The sequence below is a fragment of the Aphelocoma coerulescens genome, chromosome 18, assembly GCF_041296385.1.
Source record: "Aphelocoma coerulescens isolate FSJ_1873_10779 chromosome 18, UR_Acoe_1.0, whole genome shotgun sequence".
Classification (NCBI taxonomy): Eukaryota; Metazoa; Chordata; class Aves; order Passeriformes; family Corvidae; genus Aphelocoma; species Aphelocoma coerulescens.
Window position 1 is genome coordinate 10,424,439 of NC_091031.1, and position 16,341 is coordinate 10,440,779.

Consider the following 16,341-nt stretch of genomic DNA (forward strand, 5'->3'; position numbering starts at 1 on the left):
TTGTTAATGAGAGCAATACCCCTGTGGTTCACGAGACCCTTATTTTTTAAAATCTCCATCAAAGCTCTTTGAGTGAGTCACAGATTGCACCTTTGGCAAATTTGCCAATAACGTTAAGGGATTCAAGTGACAGAAATTTAATCTGTCTGCAACTTTGAACAAAGAGGGCTTGTCAGGTAAAGCTTACTGCAGTTAACTGAGTTTTTCTCCTTCCTAAGGCCAGTTTTGGTGATTCAGACTGTTCTCAGCCATTGCAAATGCAATCTTTTGTGCACTTCCAGCGACATATAATTCCCAGCTCATTCAGATTTTCTTCCTGTTGCCCTTGCATTCAGATTTCTTCTGCTTATAGCTGTGGTAGCAATCCTGTGCCTCAGTGAATGTGGAGAGTCCCGGTTTTTAACATGCCAGTGACAGTCTTACCTATCTAATGGAAGTTGGAGCCAGGTGATAAGAAAACAGACTCCACAGATAGCCATGCCCAACCATGTTCTTGAGCTACTGTAGTCCCAGCTAGGCAAGGCAGGGATGATTCATGGTATCAAGCAAGCCCAAAGCCTCTCTCAGCTGGGAATTCAAGCTCTAACAAGTAGAGAGGAAAAACTGTCTTTATATATTTCACTATTTCCTATATGTGTTCATAAAATGAAGCCTTTCAAGAGAGCCACAGTATCAGTATCAGTTGTTGCTCAAAGCCAGCAAAGAGCTCTAATTAAAGAAGCTAATAGGAAGTCCCAGGGTGAAAGAGCAACGGGAGGTATGATGTCACTTTTTAATTGGCAGAGTTCTTGAAATAACTCTTCTGAGAAATAGGGAGCACCACAAGCCTTGTGGGAGAAGCCTGTACTACTCATGAAATCCCTTGCATCTAAAGCGAGTCACAGGTGTACCAAGTTAGCTGTGACTGCTGGGCAATCTGCATTAAAACATGAAAATCTGGATTGTTTGTTGCTGTATTGACAACAGAGATGGTAACTTAATATTGGATCCACATGGGCTGTGTAACACTGCAGTAAATAAAACAACCCCCGTTAGTTCAGAGGTAAGATGAGAGCACAGCAGCAAAGAGTGACTGAAAATAAGAGCTGAGAGCATTAGCAAAAATCATGTGTGCTGTGGGTTTCCCAAACAAGCACAGTGATGTGGAGTGCACCAGTTGTGGTACTTTGGAAACTGTTAGGGAAAACACAGGTGGCTCTGTATAAAGTTCTGGTGGCACCTCTGCTGAAATACTCTGTGCTATCCCAGCATTACACATTCAGAAATTACTGACCCAAGGGAAACAGGGGAATTTGTGAGAGACCACAGTATAGCAAATAAGCTCCTGTGAGGGAGGAGCTTGGAAGGGTTCAACTGAAAGCTCTTGGGCCTTGGCCAGAACCCAAGGGGCACTAGTGAGCCACCCACTTGCTTTTAGGTGGGACAGATCCTTACAAATCCATCCTATAGCATGTTGCCTCCCCAGGCTCTGTCTCATGCACTTTGCAAACTTGACTTGCCAAATTTGAAACCCGCATCAGCCTGGAGCCAGTATCACTGGGCACGGTATCAGCTGCTTTGCCCAGACAAGAAGAGGCCCCAGCTGGCCCTGGCTCCAGCAGCTTTCCATGCACTCCATGAACACACAGAGTGCTTTGCCAGCCAGGTGTGTGCTCTGCCCAGAGCCACAAGCAGTGGCTGTGTCTGGCACTGCCTGTGCTCAGCCTGCTGCCTGTGCAAACAGAGGGCTGTCCTGGCTCCAGAGCAGCAGCACCTGGCCTCCAGGCTCTCCATGGCCTCCTGGCAAGGGGGACATCCCTGCCTGTCTGCTGCCTGTTGGCTTGTTGTGACAGACATGCCAGGACCCAATGGCCAGCCCAGAGCACTGTCCTGGCAGTGGCTCAGCCTCGATGGGGTCTGAGGCTGAAAAGCGCAGGAATGATGAGACAGGCAGATGTGCTGAGGCTTTCCCTGAACACTTCCCCATTCCTCAGGTGCCCCTGGCTCAGGCACATCCCAATCCTGCTGTCTTTGTTCAGTGTGGGATCAGGAGTCTGCACCTGGTTCTGCCCCCGTGCATTTGTCTGGCAGATTTTTGAATGAGTGGAAACCTTCAGTAGCCACTCATTGGTGGTGATGATCTGTGCAGATTAATTACAAGTGTTTTGAGGAATATGTGACACTAAGTTGTCCCCAAAGGATGGTTCTTCTCATAGGGGAAGCACTCTTTGGGCCATGAACGTTCTCTCCTCTATTTTCTGCCACACATGAACCGTAACCTTTTCAGATTTATGATGTGGACATCTGCACTGTCTTGGCCTGAACAATTCTGTCAGCGATACATCCCTAAGGATCCCAGACCAGTTATTTTTGTAGATGGTGGTATCATTGCTCCTTGGAGTTGGGTTTCAGAAACAGGGAGATTGTTTTTCACTGACATCTTAAAATTTGAGGGGGAGATTAGAATTCTCCAGGGAGTAAGTGTGGCATTTGACTCTGTCAGCTGCACAGAGTATATAATCTGTTCCTATAATAAGAACATCAGGATTTATACAATTCAGGACATCATAAATTATGCTAAAATATGGGGGGTCCTCTGAATTCAGGAAACGGAAATGTAAATTCATGGAGAAATGAAAGTACACTCACGTTTGCCCACACACTGTTTATGTTACTCTCATATTTTCTTTTTGTGTCACCCCAGCTGAACTCTTCTTGGGAAGAAACCTCTGCATGAATGCACAGAAGGGGTGAAAACCTTCCTAGGCTGTTGTGCTGAAAAACCTCCTGGAAAGAGATTTTTCCAATGCTGGTTTTCCATGGAGGTGAGAGGACACCTTTTCTCTTTTGGCAGGAGGAATGAGGTGATAGAAATGTCCTCCTTGTCTGGTTTCCTTAGAAGTTCACCTGGAGAGACATCTCCTGTGTGGCATCACAGTTCCTTAGGGAATGTTTTGGGGACATCACAGGTACCCTAATAAATCTCTGCATGAACTCCTCTGTGCTACCCCCCACTGCCCTCCCCCCCATCTTCAGTATCAAAAATTGTGGCAGGCACTAATGCAGCAAAGTTGCCAGGGAATTTCCTGAATTTTCCTGTGGAAGATTTCACACAGCAATGTGCTCTGTGCTTAGATGTGTCCTGCCCTCCCTCGATTGCAGCACAACCGAGTATTTCCCAGAACTTCTGGGAAAAGGAGCTACTGAGTGGGGGTCAGCCTCTTCTGCTGTCATCCGAGTCCCACTGAACAGGGAGGGGTGGGAAAGCCTGGAACCTGCCCACCACAGTCAGCATGGCTCGGTCAGCCCTAGGTCAGAACAGCATGGTCATCTCCCGAGGGACAGGGACAGAAGGAAGGGAAAACTGGGCCAGAGAGGAATCTTAGATGGGGTCCAGTGCAGTGCAGCTGCAGTAACTCACCCTCTCCAAACTGTGAAAGCATCACTGACCCTGTGTCAGTCTGACAGTTTTCCCCTCAGAGAAAATTCTGGCATCACAGAACAACCACCTGGTGTGGTTCTCCCCAGAGCTGTAGGGAAACAGGGCTGCTGATGATGGCTTGCATTCAGCTCAGGGAAAGGTGCTGGGCTTCACACAGTTCTTGCCAGAGCAGCAGTTCCCTCATGTCCTCAGCTGAGATGTGCATGTGGCAGTCCCGAGAGAGCAGTCCTGGCAAAAGGCTTGTTAACATGCCCAGGAAACAATCCACACATGCAATGGCTTCTTGGATTGTCTGGGAAGAGCCTATGGCATGGCATCTACTGGACAGTGGATTATCTGCATAACAAGGAAGTTTGGATTTTGTTTTATGCAGAGCATTCAGGGCTCTTCTGATGCAGGCCAACAAAGTGGCATGTGCAGGAAGAATGTGATTCCCCTCCTAGTGTCAACAGTACAATGTGGCATGAATGAACCCTTTCCTGGCATGGTACTGTATAACCTCCAGTGGGCAGCTTATCCAGAAGAGAAGCCAGATGCGTGACAGAGAGCACAGGAGCACTAATCTCCTGCTAATAACATAGACAAAGAGAAGTAAAAAAAAAGTAATGATGTGATGTAATACACTGATGAACAGTAATCCTGGAAGGAAGCCATCCCATCAGTCATTTTAGAGGAACAGATGTAAAGTCACAACAGTCAGTGCAATTTTCCCACCCCTTGTTATAAATTCAGTATTTACAAGGCACATGGTTCTCCTACAAACAATTCTCCCCCTAAAGGTGAGAAATGTTTGACATGTCATGAAGGCTTTTGTTAAATGACTTCTGTGATTTACAGATTGCTATTCATGAGTGGGCATTTTGGTATATCATTTGTCTAAGGCTATAGTTTGTGCTCTACACATCTGTCTGGATAGAGAAACTTGATAAATACCCCTGTCATTCATTTGCTATTCATGACAAAGCCAAAACTTCTTGAGCAGAAGTACATTGGAACTCCTGGAAGTCCATCTGGCACCAAAAAGAAGGTTGAGCCTTATATTAAAAGCAAAACTGCTGTCACTTGGAAACAAGAATGATAGGAACAGAGAAACACCCAGCCTGTAACAATCAACCTAACTTACAGTCAATTTTGTAATGTCATCAGGTCACAAATTATTGCCAATGAAAACCAAAAGAGGGATGGAAAAAAATTTATTATATGGTGACCAGAATTTTATGGCATCTTCCAGGTCTTAATTTCTATAAAATTTATTTGTTTACTGCTAAAATTCTCAAAAGATGGCTATATAGGTGTTTGAGGATCAGGAATGTACCTCTAATACTCAAAATGAATTAGCAAATGGACTCTTTGCATTCATTCATTTTGCTCCTAATATTTTCCTTCAGCTTTTTTTTCCTCCTTGTTTCATTTTCTCCTCGGTGGAGTTATATAAATAAATCCATCTTGTATCAGTTTCATCTCCCTAGACTATCTCTTCAATCAGTCACCAAGTGTGACCCATCATCATTCAAGCCAATCTTTTCAAGTCTCTCATCATAAAGGAGTTCATCCATTCTCATGAACATTTCAATAGTTCTGATGGGGTGGAATAAGAGAGACAGGGAGAGAGAGATGTGCAGTATGGACCAGGAGGCAGGAGAAACCAAAAGGCAGTAGAGAGGTGAGTAAAGGGAAAGCTGTTTTCAAGCAGGGGGAGAAAGCATTTACTGCTCAGTAGTAACTCTAATGACCCCCTTGCCCAGAGAGAAGTATTTCTTTCTTCCCAAATCAATCCTTTCAGTACCTGACAGTGACTGACTGAAGTGTTTTCCGACCCACCCAAGACTCAGAGTGTTTCTGCACAGGATATGCCACTTCAGGGGTCAGGCTGGCCTCATGAGAAGGACCATGATCTCACTGCTCTATGCTTCACAGTTCCTTGCATGAAGGTCACACTCAGTCTGCATTTACAAGAGTCGCCTGCTTGTAAAACAGCTCACCCTGCAGTGCCCAGTGAGCACGTACTCTCCCAGGAGCGTCCTAAATACTTTCTGTCCTCCCAGTCCCCACCAGCACCTCTCCTTTCCCTTCCTTTATTGTTTCCATCCAGGTTTTTTGGCACTCCTGCTCAGAAGGACTTGGGGTGTGAGAAGGCACCAGACACAGCCTGCCTGCCCCTCCCGCAGTGCCAGGGGAAAGCAGAGGTTTGGCAAAGGGATCTATTTCCCATGGCATCCATTCAGTGCCCAAAGAGACAGTCATCGAGGTACAGGGCAATGGGCATGAAAATGGGTGGAAAAACACAGAATATACCCAAATCTGGTAGATCTTTTCTTCAGACATTTCCCAGAGATTCAGCTTTGCTCTTTCTTTTGAAATTATACATTTGCCTTTAAAGATTGCAAACCACTACTTATCACTGCTTAAATAATATTTCTTCATAGTTCCTCTTTATTTTGAAAGAACCCAGCAGCATGTGCAAATGGTGAACATTCCCCACAGTGAAAAAAACTGCCACTATCAACCCTTAAATTACATCTCACAAGTCAGATGCTGTTTCTTCTTGGGCATTAGACTATTCAGGGTAAAGCAGTTTCACTAGTTAGTCTAAAAGAAATAAAGTTGCTCAAGAAAAAGTTTCTGTGGAACAGGGATGTGTTCATCCATCTCTGATGACAGGAAAGGGAATGGAGCTCTTATGTTCTAAGAAACACTTGTCACTCTTTCACATCAAGATTATTATGGACTTGGAAGTCTATGCAATAAAAACAAGGTATCAGATGCATCTATTTTAAGCTTTCTCTCAGAGGTGTACATTTATTCCTATTATGGATCCATGTTTTTCCCAAGATCAGTTACCTTTACATCAGCACTTACCAGCTGACAGGCAGCCTGACTCCAGGAATAGTGTCTCACTGCAAAATGATGCCTGTCCTCCATGTATGGCAACAAATCACAAAGTGAGGAGAAATTAATTTTCCATTTCACCTCTATTAATATTCCATTTTGATCCCGATAATCCTCTGTAAGTTACAGGGTGTGTAGTGAAGTTCTGCACAGTGCAACGTGTGGGAATTTTGTGTTGCCCAAATGTACCATTTATAATGGAAAAGCCAACAGATATTTTTAATTTTAAATATTTGCAGAATTTTTCCTATTGAAAAAATTCCACAATATCAGTAGTTTGTGCAAAGCACTGTAAGACAATAACTTAGTAAGAAAGAAAGAAAAACATTTGATATAAAATACATTGTGATTGCTTTTAAATACATATATATCATCCATTCCATATTTTTGGTGACATCATCCAAAGCAAAGAGAATGGATTACTGCTAATTATGAAGTCTATTTGCCCTTCAGCAAACAGACATAGACTTCAACCTTTTTCTACGCTTCAAATGCAATTTTTTAGGGAATTCACAAGAGCAGGTTGTAAATTAAAGTATTCACATTCTGTCCTTCCTTTTACTGTGTTGTGAAAGACTGTGGGATGGCTCCAATCACTTCCAGTCCCTCTGGTGGACACCAGACTGATATCTAGGTACCAAGTATTTTCACTAGTGCCCAATAACCCTTTACTGGGCTGAACTTGTTGTTTCTATAACCTTATGCTAAACAAAATGATATAAAGTCATGGAGTCATAGAATTATGGGGGCCAGGGGATTAGCTGATCCAAACATCTTGCTCAAAGCAAGATCACCTAGAACAAGATGTTCAGCTGGGTTTGGAATATCTCCAAGGACAGATACTACTCAATCTCTCTGAGTAACCCTTTGTAGAGTTTGAACACCCTCACAATCTAAAATATTTATGCCTATGTTTAAGAGGAATTTCTTACATGTAGATTTGTGTCCATTGCCTCTTGTCCTGTCACTGCATAGCATTGAGAAGAGTCTGGCTTTGTCTTCTAAAACCCTGCTGCCCATCAAATATTTACACATATTGACATCATCTCCTTGAGACCTCTTTGTTTTGGGGCCAAACAATCCCTGTTAACTCTGCCTCTCTCCATAGTCAGATGCCCCAGTTCCTTAAACAACCTTGTCATCCTTCACTGGCATTGCTCAAGGATTTCCATCCCTTTTTTGTACTGTGGAGCCTAGAACTGGACACAGCACTCCAGGCATTGCTCATCAGGGCTGTGTGGAGGAGGAAGAGTACTCCACCTCCTCCAAACACTTTTCATTATGAAGCCCAGGATGCTGTTGGCCTTGTGTCTACCAGGTCTTTTTCTGCTTTCCAGCCAGTCATCCCCAAAGCTGTGCTGGTACATGGGGTGATTGCTCCCCAAGTATGGAACTGTCCATTTTCCTTTACTGAACTTATGTCAGCCTTTTTCTCCGACTTGTCAAGATCCCTCTGAATAACAGCACAACTATGTGGTGTATCAACCACACCTCCCAGTTCTATATCATCACATATTTGCTGAAGGTGCACTCTGTTCCAGCATCTAGAATGCTAATGAAGATGTTAAAAGAATGTGGGCATTTTTTTTGATCACTGGAACAAAACACTGGTTTTCTGTTAAACTTTTTTTCCCAACAAGAGAGTGAAAGCATGAAGAACTTTAGTACAAATCACCTGTGAGGGACCACAAAAGTGCTACAAACTGTTGTTTCAGAAATTTTAAACTGTCAGATGCTGAGTTCAGGAAGGCAAAATTATATATGTCAGCTTTTGTTCTTATGGCAGGGACTGCATACCCTGCATTGCACAATTCATGGTTTTCCTGCAGAAAGACTAATAGAAACAATTAAAAGTGGATTTTTATCTAAAGGGATTAAGACTCAATCTGACACCTTGGGGGGGGGTATTCTAGGTTGCAGGAAGGACAGCCTCCTCATTCCTTATTTGACAACCACTGATGTCCTTACAGAACACTGTCCTCAAGAGAGGGTACTTGATAACCAGCTCCCAGGCTCACAAAGCTGTATCCTTTATCTTTTTGCTACAATTATAAATTGCTGGCTATCATGACTGGAAAGATATTCAAGAATAGCACTGCAGTTCAGGGTAGGGGACCCCTGCCCTGGAAGCATCCAACAGACCAGCATACAAATCACAGCCCATCACTCTCTGTCTGCTTGAGTAAGTATTTAAACTGTTCTTCAAAATTCCATGGAGCCAGATTATTTCAACGTTGTAACAAAAATATATTTTTGGGCTTTTTGTTGTCGTTGTTGTTGAGTCCAGCATGGTGAAAACAATTCTGTAATGATCCATACACCAAAAGAGTAACCATAAACCAGCTGGTTTCCTGGCACAGCAGTCCTTACCCCTGTGCAAGGTACCCCACTGATGTATACAGTGGGACAAACCTTTGTCCATTCTGTGGCAATGGAAATTGTTGCAACTCTCAGCAACAATCCAGAGGAAAACATCAAGTCCCTGCCATGTTTTCCTGTACACAGTTCTTCCTTTGGCCATGAGATTCTCTGCCACAGCTGAGAGTCCCAGCCTGTTTCTCCTTGTACACACAGTGCTACATTATAGTATGTAGCAGTGTGCTACTAAATATTTTTTCTACTTTTTGCATAATCATAGGAGATAAGAATTAAAATGATCCCTGTAGATCAAATAGTTAGGAAATGAAAGACCAGAAGAAGACCCTGGAGAGAAGGAGTAATACAATCTGATACATTTAAAGTGTAGTCATCAGAGTGCAGGGGAGAAGGACTTTCTGCAAACACTGGCCCTTAACAGCACAGTTCATGCTCTGTAGCAAGAGTTCATGCTGGATCAGCAGCAGTCCATTAGTCATGACATGTTAGTAAATCACTTAAGAAATTCAACACCATATTTGACAGGAGCAGGTGCATCACACGAATGTCTCTAGACTTTGGCAAATCTTCAGGAGTGTGTAATTTCATTCCCCAAGAAGCAAAACAAAGCTGAGCATTTTCAGATTGTCCAGTAGCTTAGTTCTTCTTTAACAAGTTTCTTTTAACAAATTTACCTCTATAGTTACACAATTAGCCACGCTAATAGTTTCAGTGTTGGATTGTGAACATAACCAATGGAACAAAGCAGCTGGCAAAATACCAAAGCCATCATCATCTGACAAGCCTTCATTTCAGTCTTGAATACAAAAGTGAGACATAAACCTACCTAATGTGTTCTTATGCCACATAGGGACACATCCAGTCAAGAAACCACTGGGAACCAAAAGATTTTAGGCACAAGATGACACGCTTATCAAGGAGAGATTATTCTCTGTCATCACCAGGTTCTTACTCAGCACGGATACTGATTTACAAAGGGCATAGAAACAAAACCTGAGGGAAGACAAAACAAAAAGGGCTGAGGACAATCATGAAGAGTCTGAACATAGAGTTCAGCAGAAAAAAACCATGTGGACCTGTAAAAGCTTCCTGTGAAAGAGCAGGTGTGTGTGGAGCAAAGCCAAAGGACTGTGTGGAGCAAAGCCAAAGGACTGTGTGCAGGGCAACAGTGGGAGTCAGAGCTCTCAGAGAACAGGCCTGAAGAGAGGACAGCCTGCAGGAACACTTTTCCAATGTGGGATTTAATCCTGATTTTACCTGCCACTTCTTCTGGGCTGGACATAACTGCTTTCAGTTTAGCCTTGTTTTGGAGGAGTGGGTGGCTGAGCCGTTCAGAAATGTGCCCTTTCCACAGTATGACAGATTGCTGAAGATGCCAGGAAGCAGCTGGATGCCACAGGAGCTCAAACAGAAGTCTTTGCACCTACCTTAAACACTGTCCTTTGGTGAGAAGGTAATTGGCCTTGCATTTCTCTGTTGATTTAGCTCCGTGGACAGAATCTCTCATGCTAGACATTCCCTCCGACAGGCAGCCAGTGACCCATTTGGCTTATGTTGATAAGGCAAGTCATCTGAGAATGAGCAGTAATACTGTAGTGAGAATAAATATACACTGTCCTTCCTGGTGCCTCCAAAAACCTCTGATGGAAATTTTACTGTGCATTCAGTAATTATATTTCTGGCTATCGTTTCTTCAGTTTTTGGTTCCTTAAAGTAATTTTTGGAACTTATTAAACTATTGCCCCCTCTTTGTCCATACTTTGTGTACTGAAGCAGAATGAAATGGTGTTCAACAGACCAAATAATTTTAAAGCCATTAGCTCTTCTGAGAAACCACCCTTCAAATTAATGAGCTGAGGACTTGCCAAATTACTGGGTTCCAAAATTCCTCTCTGGAGGCACCTGGAAGAAGTTAGGGAATGGATTGTCTTTGAGCTTCCAATATATAAAATTCAAATTTCTGTCATTATCACAACCTCCTTGCACAGTCAAAGGAGAGAAAGCCTGAGACAAGTATCTAAGGCCAAATGATCTGCCACATTTTTTAGCCCATTCTCTTAATAAATTGAAAACAGCCCATTAGAGAGTCATTACAGCACCAGTAAATCAGGTATTAATAGAAATTATTCTTTAAAGAATAATTTTCTTCATAGACTATTCAAACCAACACACAAAAAAAATGAGGGAGAAAGCTCAGATTTCAGTACATTGATTCAAAAGTTATTGTTACAGCATATCATCACCTGTGTTTGACATCTCATATTTAGTTTCACCTCAGTAGGAATTACCTAATAAGATAATGGATCTGAGAAGAAATGACAGATGAACTGCTACTTTACTACGCTCTGCTTCTCTGACTGTCTCATTTGACATCTGAAAAGGAAAGTCCTTCACCCCAGTTTCCTGTTCTCTGAGCAATATTTTACTTTTTCTTGGGAGTTAGCCAAAAAACCTAATGATAGAGGAGACAATACTTCATTGTTTCCATAGGAGGCAACTTCAGATCCACACAGGAAATGCTGCTCCAGCCAATTGCTATACATTATCAAGCTTCCCTCTTCTGACTCTTTGAGAAGGTATGAAAAAATGTTTGAGAATGTCTAGAACAAGACAGTGTGCTTGAGAATTTAATTGTGTTTTTTCTTGAGTTGTTTCTGTAACTCAGATTACCATTGAATAGAAAACAGCTCTTCTGGACTACATTTGTATCTTTTATAAGCCAAATGCTCTTTAGATGTCTTCTCCATCTGCACTGACACCTGTGGGAATGGTTTCTAAACATGTCTCAATTTGGCTTAGTAACTCAGACTTTATTCAACAAGACTTAGGACACTTTGCCTTCCTGAATCCTATTTAGTTTGAAAGATTCTTCTTCCTTCTTCTTTGACTGATGTACTTTCCAACAAGCTTCCTACCTGTCAACACTGATTGGTTAATTAGTGGGTTTAAAATAGATGAGAAGTGCTAGGATTTGTGATTTACAAGCCAGGCAGACTGGGAGCTTTCCAAACATGCTTGTCATTCACTAGGTACCTGAGACACTGCCAAAATATCTTCAGTAGTTGTTATTGCATGTCTTCCAGTCCAGCTAAGACCAGATAAAAGGTTAGATTTGTAAAAAGAAAACAAACCTAGAAGAGTGGCATAGGAACACTGAGCCAGCAGGAAGTCTTAACCTCTTCTTTTATAAACCTCAACATTGCAAAAAAAGGGAAATGTCAACCACCTACATTCTATTAAATACAACCCTGATTGCCTCCTCTGTAGCTCCAGCTAAACTTCTTATTGCTTCATTAAGGGCCAGCTGTAATTTTTCTTAGATGTCCTGTGCTGGGTGATTTGCTCACTCAGAAGCAGTCTCAGCCTGGGGAGATGTGCCTTTCTGCTCCCTAAATCTTTTGGGATCTAGGTGTTAGCTAAAAATCTCTTCAGTTTCCAGGATGTGTGATCAAATGTATGGTGCAGGAATGCCTAGTGGTTACAGCACATGCTGAAACAGTGAACTATCTGAACAGTGAACTGTGGGTGCTCATTAGTCAGTCACCATAAAATAACATACTATGACAATGCTCTAATCATTGGGATGTAGCCCACTTCATGTAGAAAATTATTCCATTTTCAGGATTTGTGGATCAGAAGAGCAACAGACGAGAGAATATGGTCAGCAGACCTGGGTTTGCAGTCAGCAGAACTGGGTCACCTTCCTGATAAAATGAAATGTAGCAAGATACTATGAAGGAGACCTGAACCCTGAGGGTGCTCAGCAAATTTTCAGCTGTAGTACATAGAGAAAAAAAGCATTGTGGTGGAAAAATTCTGGAAGAGTCAATACTGACATTGATGAATGTTAACATGGCAGGGCACATGGAAAGATTTGAAGTGTTCATATATATTCCATCTTTTTGAAATACATTAGCTAAATTGCCTGATTTTGTGATTCTGTCAACTGGTAAGTAGTTCTAGTTCAGGTCATATAAACCAATCACTGGCAGTCCATGTAGCTGAAAGCCTTCAGCTCAGCTCACACAGCAAACAAAATTTTTGGAATAAATCCAGAATAGCAAAATCTATAGTTGAAATAAACAAGATAAAGCCAGAAAAATACCAGTCAAATCATTACACATGGAATCAGAAGTAACTGAAGACATGGGGAAGCCACTTAAAGATCATCACAGGAGATCTGAATCTTTGAAGTAAGAATTGCAGGCCATTATTCCCATTGATTCCTTCAAAGGACAGGAAGAATAGCTCTACACTAATTTTTGAAGCAAGCTCAAGGACCATAAATCTATGCCTTCGATGGTCGTATAAAGTACTTAGTCTACTTGTAAAGAGGTGTTCCTAAAACATCCATTCTATCCTCCTGCAGAATGACCAAGATTCCACATGGAAGCCAAGTAAATGTCAGGATGCTTTGTCAGCAAAGGGTTCAGGAGCCCAAGTCTTTGCATAGAGAGAAGGGCAGATCTGAAAGCCAGATACAGTCTCAGAAACCTTGCGTAATAGGCACTACAATAAAGAAAAGTTTTAAATCCCTTCAACTATGGCTCTAGCAGTACTGAAGTCATAGCAGTCCTTTGGGGGAAGAGAGTAGGCAGTTACTGAAGGGGAAATATATTATTCTTCCCCAACAGTCAATCCAACAAGCTGCCCTGTAGCTCAGAAGACAGACAGTGGGTATGAGGTTGATCCCTTTGTTTAATCACCAGTGCATCTCTGCTACAGAAAGTTTCAGATTAGCCACAGGATCAAAAGATGTAAGGTCAGAGACATCCACAAATCTCACTGGCAGTTTATGGGAAGACAGTCTTAAGTCTCACGTGGGTGAAGTCATTACATGTGTTCAAATGTTATTTAATGACTTAAAATTCACTGATGGTCTGGTAGTACATCATGTGCCCAAAGCCTGGAAGTTTCAAAGAAGTGTTATATGATAAAAATACATAAATATTACAAAGATGTTCATGCAGTAATTTCAACAGAATATTTGAAGGTTTGAGACATGAATGGAGAGGTTGAAATTGACAGTAACATTGCCTATGATACTGAAAATCTGCAGAGTGAGGTCGCTCAGCTTTTATGGACATGTTAACACCTAGTTGTGGGAGGGGTAGGCAGAGTAGACAGTAAGGAGATAGTACAGGCTATTGACATTGCTAGATCCATGTACTGACAGTTCAGGAGAAATCACCATAAATTAGTAATTTGAGGAAGAATTACACAGGAAGAGAACCAATGTTTTGCAAAGAATGGGAACACAGTTGTTTCCCGACAGATGAATTGATCAGAAGTTAAGGGTATTCTAATGGGAAACAACAAACAGACATGTAAGTTGAGATGATTTTGAGAGGAGCTCTGTAAAGAATGCTGGAACTCGAGATCACATCTACTTATTTCATGCTTCCCCATTAATTATGGTATCTTAATAAAGTGGGATACTAAGGTTTTGAGCAAACTGCAGAAACTGCACAAGGTGGCTTTGCCCAATCAACATCCCATACAAAAACTATTCATTTACCACTCTGGGTAGAACAAAATACTTCTCTATGTAGTGTTTAGGTTTATTGACAAATGACATAAAAAAAACCCAAAACAACAAGAAGCACACAAAAAAAATTATCTTTGTGTAATCTGCAACTTGCAAATAATGCCATTAGCTCTGCTATCAGAATTGGGACAGCATGCTTGGAAAGATTAATATGGCCTGGAAACCTTCGGTGTATGTATGATATGATGCAGGGAACACAGCCTCATTCTGCTATTCCCTTGGTAAAAGGAGATCTTCTAGGAATGTTGGCAGATGATTAGCAGAAATGTTAGAATACTAATCCTTCAGAGCAAATGTTCGCACTGCTACACTTTGACTAACATGTTGCTGTGAACAGGACCTGGAGGTGGTAAGGACACGCTTTTTTATTAGATTTGGTAAATACTGGTTCAGAATAAATTAATTACAGTGAGTACCTTCTATATCCTCCATAGAACTTGCTTGTTAAATATAGAACTTAACATGCTGCCCTACCTTAATTGTCCTCTAAGAATCTGTTTGAATGTCCCTGATAAAGACTTGGTGTACTCGGGAGGGCAGAGAAGGAATTTTGAAATGATTTGTTGAGATAACCCAGTAATTACCACTACTAATGGGACTTGCTGAGTCATTCTCTAGGAAGAAAGGCACTTGGGACCAATAATTTGTCTGCTTATGTAAAAGGCAATGACTGGGACTAAATGTAAATCTCTCAAGAATATTATTGATGAAGATTAGCTTGTGCTACAGTTCATGGAAGCAGAGTAGCAGAGATGCCCATCCTCTTTCCTAACCTTGCACTTGCCTTCAAGAACTAATATCTGTAATGTCTTGTGTACTTATCATTTAGCCTTACTGCATTAAAAGGGAAGCAAACATTCCATGTGTCCACACAGAGAATGTGGAAAATGAACTTTCATACACATGAAGTCTTCTCTTTCCAGCAGTACAATAGACTGTTTTCACACATAGTCTAAAGCAACTTAGAGAGGTGCTGAAACAGCCAACTGAGGGTAAAAAGGTGGGTAAATCCGCAACCTGTGATTGAAAAAGGATGGTACTGAAGGTGCAGGCAAGGTGAGCAATGCACACATCTCCTATTTCCTCAGCAAATAGTAGGTAAAACTTAGGTAACATGCAGAATGTAATTTCCTTCACATGTCTAAGCAGCTGAGTGACTCCAGTTACAGAACAGCTCAGTGAAGTAAAAAGGCTTAGAAGTATCTGAGTAAAGTGCAGAAAGCAGAGGGACAACAGGTGGTAAAAAGGGTCAGAGAAGGACAGAGAGGTGTATGGAAGGGAAATTACAGTTGCTAGTTTGACATTACTATTAGGATGCAAATGACTCAGAAAAAGGAGTCTGGGGGCAGGTTCCCTTAGCTGACCCTTGTCTGTCACAGGGTTGGAGAGGTGCCCAGAGCAGATGAGGCCCTGCACACTGAGCAGTGACTGCTTCTGTCATCTCAGGGTCTTTTCTTCCAGCACTGATGACCCAAACATTTTCAGATGTTCTTTGGCCCATCCCACCTGTCTTTGTTGTGTTTCAGTGGGGGACACATGAAACTGGCTGACCCACCTGGCTGGATTTTTTCCCCTCTGTTCCTAACATGTGGGCCAGGCAGTTTCAGCAGGTTTAAAGCACCCAGGTTTCAGCGAGTTCTTGTTACAGTGGAGCAGGGCCCAGAGCAGGGTCCCCTCGATGACTCCAGGCTGCCATCCCCTGGCACTGGGTGCCAGGAGCAGAGGGTCTGGTCAGCTGCTCCCTCCGGACCTTCCTGTGACTGACAGGAGCCTGATGGGGCCTGAAGCTGAGAATAAAGCTGATGGAGCCTTGCCCTGACATCAACAGCCTAAATGGTGAGGCAAAAGGCACAGACACAGCGCAGCTGACATCTCTGTGCCCTACACCAGCACCGACCTTGAGGCATCTATCTGTGCTTTCTTCATGTGTCACCAATGCCTGGGACAGATGCAAGTGTAGACAGTGGGCCTCATTGCACCCATGGTCTGTTCAGGGTCTCTTCACCCGGGGGGAGCAGACAGGCTCCCCTGCAGTCCCTGCCAGTGCTTACCCCTTGTCTCGACTTCCTCAAAGCTGGTGGGTTCTCACCTTCCTGCCCACTCCCCA